The 14,457-nt window shown below is 41.1% G+C and overlaps 1 protein-coding gene across 1 annotated transcript in view; it reads right to left on the bottom strand.

Annotated features, from left to right (window-relative positions):
• The window catches only part of PROS1 (protein S), a 1,920,390-nt gene that overhangs the window by 241,659 nt on the left and 1,664,274 nt on the right, over positions 1–14,457 (bottom strand). The window lies entirely within an intron of this gene.

Here is a 14,457-nt window from a genome sequence, read left to right as displayed (position 1 = left end):
GGATTCAGTCTGGGTCTGGGTCTGGCCTCGGATGTCGCACCCGACGTCATAGCTGCTGTTTGTTTATATAAAGGGGTATAAAGGCACCTCACCATTTTCTTTCCTTTTCCCCAGATGCCAGGTGCCTCAGGGAAGGCTAAGGAAGGATAAATGCAAAAATGCAAACAGTAGAGAGCAAACAATAATATAAAAATATAAAAATATAATATATATATATATACAACAAATTCCCCATAAAGCTAAAAAAGCGGCTAAAAGCTAAAAAATACCCTAGGGGAAAGGGGGGTGGTAGGAGTATTGGAGTATGCATCTACATTCATACCATCTACAATTATACTACATGGCAACTACACTCAAAAACTACAATGTTGTTTCATGACTAACATGGGTAGAACATCATAGTCGAAACTGGGGGGGAGGAGGAGAGGAGAAGATACTAAAGATGGTTAATAGTTAAGATTGCAAAACAGTTGCAAAAAGCAAGCTAAGGATCTAGAGTGAAAGGAGTATAAGTGGCTAATGCATTTGTAATGCAAGTGTACGGGCAAAAGTAAAAGCTTAGCCATGTAAAATGTACCCTGTAGGTCTGTGCTGGAGAAGTCTCTGAGGCTCTAGGTGGGATATTATCAGGATGTTATTCCATATAATAAAGAATAGCAAGATCAGCATAATCATTTTGAGATTTTCTGTTTGAATTGCTTTTTTTGTTTTTTTGCTGTTTATTGCTACAGATGTTGCATTTTTTCTTGGTCAGGTCTTAAGCTGTGATGTTAGCTGTAGTGGTGTTAGTTCTGTCCAGATAGTAGTAGTGCAGTTTCCCCCTGTCTGTGTGGGTTGGGAAGAATCCCCTGTTCTGTGGGTTGGGAAAATATGTAGTTGGGACCACTTTTTGGCTAAAGGTAGTTAGTTCAGGGAGACTCTGGAGAGTTAGTTCTCAGAGGAAGATGGTTAATTCAAGATGAGTAAGGTAACTACCCTTCTTATACCTGCCAGTAATTAGCAACCCCTAAAAAGCCTGATTGTTTTCCAATTGTAAAATTGCAGGCGAAAGGTTGCTTGTAATTCAAGAGTTGTAATCCTGCACAAAGTTGAGATCCTCCAATTCCAAAGGTGGTTTCCTTGGAGGCTTTACATTTTTGATTCCTCTCAAGAACAGACTGCCTGATTCCTCTCAAGAACTGCCTGATCCAGATATGAGATTAGAGGCTGGGGGGGCTGATATTCTGCAGTAATGGAGTATGCATGATCACAGGGGAGGCTAAATAAGACAGGCCACTGTGTGTTTGATGATGAATAATATTGTTTGTGGTGTGCTATGTGCAAATTGGAAATGATTTTTTTCCACTTGTTAATGAAATGTCCTTCCTTTTGCCTTTGGTCCTAAGTCTTCCTTGTGGAGGACCTCTGAGATAAACCTAAAATTTCCTTGTTTTTCTGATATAAGATGGCATTAATTTGTTTTTTTTATTGAAAAGGATCTAGCTTGTGTTGTGTGTTAGTGTAGATGTAAGTGTTGTAGTTGTAGAGGCCATGAGGTTGTGTTGGTACAGGCCAGTAGTGCTCTCAAGTCATGCGAAGACATGCTTCTCAGTGTCGGGTACATGTTGCCAGTAGCACATTGGCTGTAGATCTTTAGACTTCAGTTTACATCTCTGATCTCTTGTAGAACTTTGTACATCAAGGAAAGGACCATGAAGGATATGCTTAGGTTGCATTTTTCTTCCTCTTAGCATTGTGTGGTGAAGGAAATGGGTCTCTCTATGTGTGTCCCCATTTCCTTTGTGATTGCTGAATTGTTGGCTATCTGTGGTCATCCCATGGATCCGTTATGGTTTCTCTGCTTTGTGTCTGCTAGAGAATTTTCTTGGATGCAGACAAATCTGGCCTGAAGTTGAATCTGTTGAGGTTTAGGGCCACTCCTGCAAGGTATCTGCCATCCCTGATAGTGGGAATGTTGGGGTTGGGGCACATTTGATGTACTCCATTGCCATGGTATTGTCCGCCTGTGAATGTGTACCTCTCTGTTTGTTGATGTACCACATGAGATGTACCACATGACTCATATCAGCAGATGACCCTGTTGGAAGATTGGTCTGAATGCCTGGGGTGCAGGTTTCACTGGGTCGCATGTCCTTTATGTGTATTCTCCTTTAGATTTATGTGTCGGTCCCTGGATGGTGGGTCTCCACCATGTGTGGTGTTGTGGCGATGTGCCTGATGTGACCACAGGAATTTTTGGCGGTTTGTGGAAACCCAAGCCAACTCTCAGGAAGGGCCTGGTCCAAGGAATTTTGTGTTAGGCATGGAGGAATTGAATCTGCCATTCTAGGCACCTAGATGTGCTTGTGTTGAGACTGCCATTTGATATATGCCATCATTATGACTTTCTCTTTCCTTAGCCATTGCAGAACTGGATTTATGCAGGATGCCATGTAGCCTTAGGGCTTGCAGGACTTTCCTTGCAGGCTTTGTTTTTGCAGTAATGTCAGTTAGTAGTGAGAGTTATGCATGTTTTTCTTTGTTGAATTCTGTTTTGTTTGTTGTCTGTGTTGATGTGTCTAGTTCTGCATGTTTATTTGTTATGTTTTAAATGTTGTTTAGTCTTTCTTTTGCATGTGTGTTGTGTAAGGCAGGCAGTTGTCATGTGTGACATTTTTTGATGCCTTTGTGTGTGGCAATTTTAAATTCCTTTATATTGAGCAGTGAATAGGTACTGGTAAATTTGAATTCCCTGTCCTGGAATAATGCAGGATTACTATGGCCAGGCATTTTAATGCTGAGAATATGGTCTGCCAAGATATAGCAAGAAATCTGTCAAGACTAATGCATGATAATCTCCTGCAGCAGCAAATGCTCCTGTTCTGATCTCAGAAGTGATATAATTGAGGGTCAGAGGTCTGAAGAGTAGGACGGGGGAGCCATTTTGCTGGTCCCTGGGCAGGAAGAATTTAAGTCCAGTAAATTTTGAATTTTTTGTGATTCGAACATTGATGTTCTGGTCAGTGCCGGACAAAGCTCCTGGGCCTCTCTTTTTTTTTTCTTTTTCTTGGTACGAGGAAAAGCCTGTGTAAATCCTTGTGTCTGTCTTGTTCAGTTTTTTCTCTTCTATAGCTCTCATCCTTAGTAAGTTGTTGATTTGTCTTAGGCTTGTCTGTTTTTTGTTGTTTGGTCTTTTTGGCCAGTTTTGTGGCCCTTAAGTGTAGAGAAGTCGAACCTGTGCTTGTGATCCGTGTAAGGGTTTGTTGTCTCCTGTAAAAGTATGTGTGAATCAGGTGTCGAACTAGTTGAGGTTGCTTCTGGTTGCCCAGTTGTTCCCTGTAGTCTACTCTCTTAAGAAATTGTGTCTGGCCTGTTACCCTGACTGTGGTGTTGGGGTCTATTCTGTGATACTTCTCTGCCACTGGCTCAGCACTAGAGGCCACTATTGACACCCCTAGTTGACCTCTTCTGCCTCTTGCCTCTCTTCTGCTCGCTTCTTTGAAACTCCTTGTCTTGCTGGGGCCCATTTCTGCTACCCAACGGAGTCTGGTAAACCCTGTGCCTGACCTGGTTGGAATTCTTTGCTTTTTTTTCTTACTTTGCTTTTTCTTTCTTCTTCTTTAGAAATCAAACTGCAGGAGTTTGGGTCATTTGAGCATTCAGGAGTTTCTATGGGAGCATCTAGGAGTTTTTTGTTCTTTTAACCGGGAGGACCTTTGAATCACTGTTCCAGCACTAAAAGAGTCATGTACCAACTCCCAGTGCATCATATAAAGCCTTTTGCATCATTTAAAGAATTTTTGGTTAAAAACTGAGGTTAAGAAGGGACTTGCTGTTTAACTTAAGGTCCTGAGGTGTTTTTCTAGATTCCTTTTCAGAGGAATGGTACTTAAAAATTTCCTGGGAAATTGTCAGGTGAAATCATTCCCAATTAAGAGGTCTGCAAGCCTAGCTTTAAAAGCACACAGAATTCTCCTGTGTTCCCCCTAGAGGGAAGGGTTGGTGCAGGGCTTGGCCGGGGAGTGTTAGAGCCCTGTGAGGAGCTTCGGGACATCATTATCAGGAGCCTCCTTATACAGATAGTGTGGTGTACAGGCGGACCCTGTGCATCATTGTGTGCTGTTAGTATTATATCTGGCAGTACTGGCAGCAGTACAGCAGTCCTATCCTCATCTAGTGCAAGGATTATTAAAGAAATCAGAAACAGTGGGGAAGATCAGAATTCCTAATAGCAGTGTTCCTTAATCCTTTCTTGAATTCAAAAGGAAAAGAGGAAGGGTCTGAAAGATCTTCTGCATGGAATAAATCCCTCAGTCCTCAAGGAATTCTTCAGGGAGAAGGTCAGGAGGAGAGTCCCGAGAGGTCAAGTCTGGATAAGGAGAATATGGGCTGAAGTGAGGTTGTCTGAATGGCCTGAGAGTGGCATAATCTCCTCCTGGAGGGGTGAGGTTCAGGGACCACCTGAAAGAAATAGGGGCCAGGGCTAGTCTGGCTGGGTGTAGAGATAGGCCTGGAGCAAGGAGAGAAAGCAGGCAGGAGATGAAGATTTTTAGAAGTTAGCCCTATGTGAAGAGTGTTTGTACATGTGGAGCAGGGTTAGGGGAGCCCCCTGCCTTTGCCCTGGCAAAAAGCCTTAATATAGCTGGAAGCAAGAAGCATGCGCTTGTGTAACCTTGATAGAGCTAAATGTGCAGGGTGTGGTGCCATGCGCGGGGTGGCCTGCAAATGAATCTAAATGAATCGGCCCAGAAAGAGACAGACACCTTCGCTGGTGGCCCCTAAATGAAACCGGAAACAGGCCCGGGGCTTTTTATCTTTTTTTCAGCGCAAGCGAAAGCCTGCATAGTAGGACTTAGCCTGGTTTTTTTGTCAGCGAAATGCGAACCAAAACTCCAACTAATACGCCGTTTTAGCTAGCTCGTCCGTCAGAAGCTGCCAAGCACATTTTATACTTAAAAGATGCGGAAAAAAACTCTCCTCAAGGGCAAAATGCAGTACCGTGACCAAAAGTTAAAGAAAAAGTAGACAAGCTGCACAAAGGATTTGGACAATTTCGTCTAAGCAAATAAAGAGCAGTCCCGAATAGAAATAGGTTTCTTTCAAAGTTAAGAGGCGATTAAATTGCGATATACTTCTCTGGGAGGAAAGAACCGCAAAGTTTCTCCCAAACCGGCGCTTGCTGAGTAGAAAGAAGAAATGGAAAATGGGCAGCTGCCAGACCGGCACTTGAACAACAGCGCAGGCCGCACCGCCAATAAACGGCAAAGAAATACGATCGGCTGCCCAGACTAGAAATAAAGGGAACTAGGGCTGCGGGTGCTGTCTTGATGCCAGCGACCAGACAGAGATTGGAAGCTGAAGGACATCATCACTTGGACACCACCACAAGTGATCCTATTTGAAAACCTACTATTATGGCATTTTTTAAATGTAACTACTCTGTTCTTTATTATCAAAGCTCATTTTTGTCATGTTAGAAGGTTGGCTGCTTTCCTGATGCAGGCTGTAGAAATCCCTGCAGGATAGCAGTAATAAAACCTCCTCCATCCCTGGACAATACATTTAATATATAACGCCTAGAAAAGGTATGCACAGAGCACCAAGTGACTTCTTCAAGAATAGTTGGAATGCTTACACCTCTAAAGAAAGCTGCAGTAGCAGCTGTGGCTCTATCAGAATGTAGACTTACATGCACTTTTAGAGTTTTTCCACAGGTAGAGTAACAAGAATTACAGAGAGGTATCCATTTTGATATAGTCTGTTTACAGAGCATATTGGCTTCTCTACTCACAGAAAAAGAAACAAAAACTTGATAATTTTTTCCTCTTATAATTGGTTCTTTGCTGTTAACATATCAGTTTTCTGTGAACATCCAAGCAATAAGTTATGCTTACTTCCTCATTCTCGAGATTAAAAAAAATGAAAGGCAAGCAGATAAACTGGTTCTGTTCAACAGCGCTGCAACAACCTTTGGTATTATGTACACAAGTTAACCCTGTCCTTCAGGAAAACTAAGGAGGTCTTTTTACAAAGAATGAAGTTAAGAAAATCTTCCAGCTCAGATAACCATCAGCAAAAGGACCGTTTTCCATGTCAGGAACTTAAGACCAGTGACAAATGGTTCAAGGGATATCTCGGTAAACTACTTTACTGCAAACATGAAGTCCCAATGTGGAGTCAGTGCTCTTTCTGGGAGCATTACATGAGAAACCCCCTTGCAAAATTGCTTTACTAGTAGTAATGAAGCCAAAGGAGTCACTACATGGGGTGGTACATGGCCAGGAAGTATGTGTGGATACAGTCAGCAGGATATGTAGTGACAAACAGAAAAGATTAATAAATAAAGCATGGAAAGTAGTAAAGCATGGGTAGATAGGTTGAAATTGCAGGCAAATGTTCATGGAGACAGAGACTGCCACAAATAAAGCTCTGACCAATGTTGCAGAATCACTAGCACACATACTCAATTGGAGTCCTGATTTCTTTTTTTGGCACCAAAATGAGAATCTTTTCAGTATGGCTAAGTAACACTTCCTTCCACTAAGTCTCCTAGCTTCCCTTGTAATTTTTAGTACTTCCCCTGAAAACCGGTACCTAAAGTGTAACAAAGTCAAATCACACATATTGTCAGGTTTAAGAGTGTACAGGTTTGAGTGTACCAAGAACTCAATCAAGAGGTAAACATACTGAGGCAGGGTTACTAGTTTCTTCAAGCAAGCTGCTTCAGCAAGAAAAACTGATGCTGTCTCTGTCAAAAGCATACTATTAATAGCACTTTTGGTGTCACAGCACTCGGTTTCTGAATCACCCTGGAAAAAAGGGGTGGGTGGTTGGCGGGAAAGTTTACTAAATCAGACTTGTCTCACTAAAGGTGAAGGCATTCACTATCTAAGCCTCCTTGCACTGCAGCTTAATTTCTTCAGCTGTTTTTACTTGAGGAAACAGAAACATTTATTTCTGGTCACCACAAAGGGTGAATTAACTCCAGAAACATGCGCCTGTGTAAAAACTACTAATGATGATTTTCAGATATTCTGCTCATGTACTCTGTCAGAGTACTGTGTTGAGATGGAAAACATGGGTGAAGTCCTGATCCTAGGGCAGTTTCTCAAGCTTCTATTGCTAGCCTGCACAGAAGGGAAGAATGAATTACCTCCTGTTTTCTAATGTACCACAGAACTGTTGCGCTTTCTGTTCTTAAAAGCACATCACCGGTTTTTCATATTGCCTTAAAACCCCAGAGTGACAGGTTAACTGCTATCATCTTCTTAATGCTGATGTTACCTGTTGATCTAGTTATCTAAAGGTGCCCTTATAGGTTCATAGGTGTTTACTAGATAATTACCACAAAGGCCTTTTTAAGGCTAGGCATGCATCCCAAATCTTTGACAAGTTCTGATACCCTTGATAAGTGTAAGCAAGAGCTTAGGAGATGAAAGATTTGCAAGCAGGGGCTTGGGAGATGAAACATTTACAGGTTGCCTGTATACATTAAAGACAAGGGTGCCAGACCAGGGATGAATTTCCTGTTCCCCATCCAATTGTCCAAGCTGCACCTGTACTGTGTTAGGGAGGAACTCTTCTTCACTTGGATGGGGAGCCTGTTCCAGAGATGGGGTAGTCTCTGGGATACATACCTGTCTCTCCAGCAGATTCTATTTATATCACAGGCAAGGTTTAAGTCTTTAGAATGTGAAATTCCAGTGCTGTTTGTTTTGTGGATATACAAGACGTCCATCAGAGTGGGGTCTGACAATACCCTGTATGGAAGGCATAGGTCCCCCCTCAAAACCCTGCAGGAAACACAATACAAGAATAGGGACTTGAGATGGTCTGCATAGGACATTTAACTTGCGCCCTGTATTATTTTAGCGAGGAACCTCTTGGGACATTACAATTATTGGATATACCTGGTTAGGTATATACCAAAGGTGGGCATTGTACTCAATGATAAGGTCTGATGAATCCCGAATACAGTGGAGCAATGACTTCCTTGGACTTATATGCCATAACTTTGTTTATAAGTTGCACAACATAGAATGATTTCCTCACTACTGTAGACATGTGATGGTCAAGGGCTAGAGAACTGTGTGTGTGTGTCCCTAAGTCCCTGACTACTGGGTCAACTCTAAGGGGTGTGTTATCAATATGATTTGTTGTATTATTTGCAAATAGTTTTTTCTTGTATGATTAACTTCTGTGTAATTGTATAAATTGTATATCTATTAAGAATAACCTACTGTAACCTACTTAGTTTTGGAGCTTTTCTCCCCAGGACTCCATTGAAAATGGGTTCATTTGGCCCAATGGACTATCCTGGCAAACCAACTGCAAATAAATAAAATAAAATAAATGATAGTTACCAGGGGTGGATGACTTCCCAAAGGATACTACTATGCATTTCTTGGCATTTAGTTTTAGTCCATGGCTGTGACACCAGATATTTGTCTGTGTCAGCACTTCCTGGAGAACATTTGTGTCAGTGTGGGATTCAATGACAGCTCCTAATTTGCAATCATCTGGAAATTTAGTCAGCTAGAGACCACTGACATTTGCCTTGACTTCAGAGAAGAAAATGCCAAAAAGGAGCGGTCCAAGGACCGATCCTTGAGGGACTCCACTTGTGAATGTCCTCTTTATAGAAGTGGACCCCCCAATTCTAACTTCCTGGGTCTTGTCTGTGTCATAGCTGGCTATCCACTGAGTGACACACGGGTTTGTACCTAACCTCCTGAGTTTGTCAACAATGCCCGAGTACGGTATTATGTTAAATGCCATGACTAGGTCAAGGTAGGCAGTGTGAACCATTTTGCCCTCATCCATTGCTTTAGTGACCTTCAGAAATATGTCCAACAGGTTGAGTAGGCATGATCTGCCCTTGATGAAACCAAACTGGGTTGGGGTCCAGTGTCTGGAGGTTTACTATATCACTATTGATCATTTCCATGGCTTTACATATAAGATAAGTGAGACTTAGGGGTCTGTTGTTTCCAGGGTCTGTAGCTGGCCCACCTTTGTGCAGAGAGATGCCTATTGCTTTTCTCCATTCATGAGGCACAAAGCCTGTTTGGAGGCTATGGTTAAATAGCAATTCTAGAGGGCCTGACCGGTCATGTTTTATGCTAATTAGAAGGCATTCTGGGATATTGTCTGGGCCCACTGATTCAGTGTTCTTGGCGTTAGAGAAAGCATTAAGGACCTGTTCCCTAGTGATAGCTCTTTCCTCTGTTTGGTTGCCTGCACTCCTCAGGTCAAATTCAAGGCATCCAGGTTCTGAGTGTCAGTAGCCTGTTTGAAACAGCAACCCATGATCATCTTTGCTTGGTAGTTACACTGTGGGATTTATTGTCTTATGCTACGAAACAAAATAATGACCTTCAACAAGAACTGAGTATGCCTGGACTGCACACTTTTAGAGTAGCCTTGACAGAAGAAACATAAGGATGATTGATGCTATATACCCTAGGATCCTGTCCTAAGACACTGATTCATTTGGCCATGTTTTGAAATAATTGAGTCACTTACCTCATTCCTAGGTAAGGAAAGAAAGCCCATTATAAGATCATGTCCATAAACACTCCAGAGAAGACAAATGTCCATGAAGATAGACAACTGAATTTTGGCAAGCTGATGGACACTTCTTGGTTTTGAAAACAAGTTAGGGTGTGATGTTATGCTCTCTCTAATTTCTACTGAGACTTGGCGTGAATGAGACAGTCATGTAGTAAAGGATAAATATGACATTGGCTGGTTCTGTAATGAGCTATAAATGAAGGCAGTCAGTCTGTGAACCTCTGCAATAGCAGCTCATCCAGAAGAAAATAGGTAAACTGGCAAGGAGATCCCTCTGCTTTGAATCTTAGAAAGTGTCTGTGAAAGAGGATGCATATAAAAGTATTTTTTGATCCAGGATATCAAAACCAGTAACATAGGAGGGATTGGACAGCATGCAAAGCAAGCACTTTGGACTTTGGAACCTTTAGGAATTTGTTCTACTTGAAGATGTTGAGAATATGCCTCCAGGGTCATCTTTTCCTGGTTCTTGGAAAAGCCTCTGCAAAAGCCAATTGCTTCTTCTTCCTTTGGAACTGTCCCTGTTGCAGCTTACTGTAGTAATGCCTCCAAGAAAGGGCTTCAACATAGGTCTGGTCCATGGGCAAGGGATGCACTTCCTAAATTTTGGGGACAGACCTATACTGCAGTCTGTATCCTTGTGATGCACTGCAGCACCCATCTGTCTTCTGTAACTGCTTTCAGTTTTTGAGAAATAAAGCTAGAGAGCTCTTGTGGGAGAGAGGTGTGGAACACAGTTGCGACTGCTCACAAGGCTCCACCCCCAGAGATTGTGTTCTTGAATACTGATAAGGGGTCTAAGTTGATCCCATTCAAAAATACCCTTCCCACAGACCGAGGCAGAGAGACAGTCTTCCATTGCTTTGGGAAGTATTTTACACTTCAGTGGCACTAGTCTTCAGGGCCTTAAATTTTCAGAGCCATATATTTAAATATCAGGATGACATCCTCTGCTAGCTAATGAACATGCTCATGGGGCATGCTGTAGGCACAGATAGTGCGAATCACTCAAAATGCTCTTCAGATGGGCAGATTTGCCAGATGCGGTTATAATGCTGTAGATGCAGCTTCCAGGGATGCTGTTACAGGGTTATACATTAATCAATAAAAATGCCTGGCTGAGGATGAGGACCCTACCAATGGTTAAGACACAGACCGAGATTGCAATGTGGGGAAAAATAAACATGGTGCAGGCTGATAACCCCATCTATACTAGCAGTATAGCAATGCGCATGGCAAGGAGTAGTAAAGCAAAGCTTGGGGAAAGGAAGGATGCAAAGCTCTGTATGTCAGGCCCAGTGTTGGACTTCACCTTCAGCTAATTTCTCAAAGTTATGGTGGCAAAACTGATCCCCAAAAAAACAAGCATAGTTATGCAAGCACTTCAAAATATCTTCATCACAAGCAAGAAACACCAGATATTGTGATTAACCACAGTTCAATGCGCCATGGAACATCGGTAACAAAATTAAGTAGCAGTCAGGGTTGACAAAGTCTCATTATTTGTCTTATTCTGCTTTACAATTTATACACTAAAACCATTTTCCAAAGGAATCAAGGAGACAGGACCACAATACAAATAATTGTATGACACTGCAAACTTAACTAAGCAGTAGTTCAGTTTAGGAAATTAATTTTAATTATATTTTAAATCTGCACAATACAAGATGCAACATGTGTCTGTTTATATATATATACATATATATATATATATATATATATATATACACATATATATATATATATATATATTTATATATATATATATATATATATATATATATATATACGCTACTATGAGAATGCATACTCTGAAACACTGGCAGCTGGTTCTAACTGATGCAACCCCTCCAAATTTGCCAATAAAATATTTGTTTATTCAATCTTACAGTCTTACATTAAAAATTATGAAAATGTTTCATGTCAGACACAGTGCGTGCTCATCTGACTACTTGTAGTCAAGTCTAATGCTAACAGCATGCATGTGACAGAAGAAAAAAATGTGCTTCTTTATATTATATACATAAAAAAAAATGTATTCCAGTTCTTGTCCCTTTTGGCAAATGTTTTAGCTTGTGCCTTGGCTGCTCTCACTTTCATTGTTTCCCTTCCTCTTGTCTCCTTTTACTGTACCTCCTTCTCCTCCTCACACTTCTTTTGACTGCATTGTCCTCTGCCTTAATCTATAGTCTCATATTTCTGTGTAGCAAGACTCATCTCTTCCTTTTTTCATTTTTCTTCATTTCCTCAAACTTTTGTCAGCAGCCCTATATACCTCACGCCTGATTCCCATAAACTGTTCTGTTCACTGTTTGCCTCCAGATCCCTAGCTCATTAAACCCAACTCAACATAATATACTCTCCAAAAGTACCACACCACCATCCTCATATTTTACGTTCTTAAATCAAACACAGGTGTGGTCACCAGCGTCTAAAAGCAGCCTCATCTGAGCCTCTCTGACTCCCGCCCCACACACATCTTGCCTATGGCCCCATCCAGAAATCTGTCCTTTCTACTACACTGAATGCTCACTTGCTGCTACAAGACTTTCATTGCCTTTATTTCCCTCTCTTAACTAAGATTTTGGAATCTCCCAGAGTACTCCAAGCAGATTCATATTTGTCATTAATATAACATTATTACTCCTATCTCACTCCTTTATTCTGTCCAGCGTTGTCTCATCCTCTTCTGTAATGTGCCAGTTTTTCCATATTTATTAGAAAGAGTAGGACTGGAATTACTTAACAGCACAGAAGTCAACTAAGGCTATAGCTGCTGGGTCAGGTTTGGGAACAATATATAAAAATGTAAAAGACTGAGAAACTTTACAAATCCTGTCATTTTGGGAATAGCTGTCTGACTATCAGGAAAACTGCAGGTAGTAAAACACACATCATCTAAAGCAGACAGAACATGAGGAATGGATGTAGTTTCTTAAAAATCTTTTTTTAACAATTCAATAGTATTTTTTAGGGACTGAGAAACCTCAGTGCACTCCCACTCAAAACAACGGGACATTCTAGCAGTAGTCTCAAAGATAGGGAAAATCCCACAGGGGAACTTAGAAAGAGAGCTCTTCTCCGGGTCTGAATTAGAAATATGAGGACAAAACCCGAATCCATTCCTGCATCTTCCTGTTCATATTCAACATCTTGAATCTCTTCAGGAAAGTAGGCATCCCTCTTTCTTTTACCAGATACTACTCTACAAGAAGGATTAATGGCCTGAATCAAACCCTGAACCAGTCTCAGGAAACTACTCCTATCCAAACAGATTTGAGAAGGAATAGATATATGTCTGGTCCAGTCCCAGGAAACTACTCCTATCCAAACAGATTTGAGGAGGAACAGATACATGATTGGTTTTCTGTTTCTTTTTGAAAGTAAAAATGGGGCCATCTGTGTTATTAATGGCAACTGCTGCTTCCCCAGTAATGGGCATAGCATTCTGACACAGCTGGGGAAACCGTCACTGTTCCCTCTCCCAGGACTGCCAAGAGCGATTCTCCCATGCACACTATGGGGACTCCAACAGCTGCAGAGGATGTGGCTATCGCTGGTTCACAGTGGCTGTAGGTGCTACCAGGGTTTTCCAGGGTAAAAGAGGTGTGGTCTGAGGTACAACAAATGGACACAGCAGAGTCATCCACCTGCAGCTGAGGCAAACTTCTAGCCTGCTGTAGTGGCAAAGGCTGTTTGTTGAACTTTTCTTTTTGTGGCTGGAAGAGGGACCGACCAAAAATGGTACCTCCATCCTGGATATAATAAGCAAAAATACCAGCAAAACTACAAGTCCACAAACATTACTTTTTCTGACAAAAAAGTGCAGTAGAAAGCACTTTCTAACACTATGGCAGTTGCACAACCTTAAAACAAATATAATTTCTCCACAGAAAATACTTTTATCATTAGATACTACTTTCAAATTGACAGAAACAATGAGTGCTATGTTTAAAAGTATGTTACAGTCTCAAGACAATTCGTTACAACACAACACTCAGCTTTAAAATAACTTTCCTGAAGTGGAAAGTAATAAAACATCAGTAAAAAGTAAGAAAATGGAAGTTTTTTTTTCCCCAGAGGGAATTTAATTGCCCAGCTAAGAAAAAAACAAACCGACTATCAATCCACAAAAAGCCTCAGAGGTGCATACTCTTCGGCGGCAGTAAAATTCTGGAGGGATTCACGCCCATACTTATCTTTTAGTCAGCTCAGCTAGAGCTGCTCGACAGTTTGGGTGCACAGAAGGTGCCTTGAAGCTGGCTGGCTGCAGGATATAACCCACATATCTAAGGCTACTGAAGCAGTGATCAATATGAAGAATATAACTTTAAAGCACCATGGAAAACTGGAGTTTTACAATCATAAATCTCAAAAGACAGCTGTATAAACCTGTACATAAACTCTAAAAATATACAGCACCATTTAATAATGTGGAAACAGCATGAAATCATCAACTTGGATGTACAAAACCTGAACTTTATCCAGCATCTTTATACTGAAATTCTGTTTTTACATGCCTACACTCTAGCATGCTAAAACACATTTAAACCATTGTACTTTTAATTGTTAACAAAGACTGTACACACCCCTACTTCTTTAACTTTGTTATCTGTAGCTTAAGGGACAGTTGACTACAGTCAATGGGAAAGAAACTGAAAGTGTGTACGTTGAAGAGATCCACAGATACAGTGCTCAGGTAAAAGTTCAGATAGTAAACAGTCCAAATCTTACCAATCATTTTTAAAGAACTAAATAACAGAAGCATCACCACTTTATCTCTTCTAAGTTTGACAAAAATAAATAAGTACATACATACATAACTCAACAACTAAATGTTGCATAAAAATAAGATGTCTTCCTATATGAGGAGAGAGGTAATGTGTCATATGGCATAACCCTGTT

The sequence above is a fragment of the Protopterus annectens genome, chromosome 5.part0 (genome assembly GCF_019279795.1).
Source record: "Protopterus annectens isolate FY-2018-M chromosome 5.part0, PAN1.0, whole genome shotgun sequence".
NCBI classification, from domain to species: domain Eukaryota; kingdom Metazoa; phylum Chordata; order Ceratodontiformes; family Protopteridae; genus Protopterus; species Protopterus annectens.
This window is presented reverse-complemented; position numbering and strand designations above follow the sequence as displayed.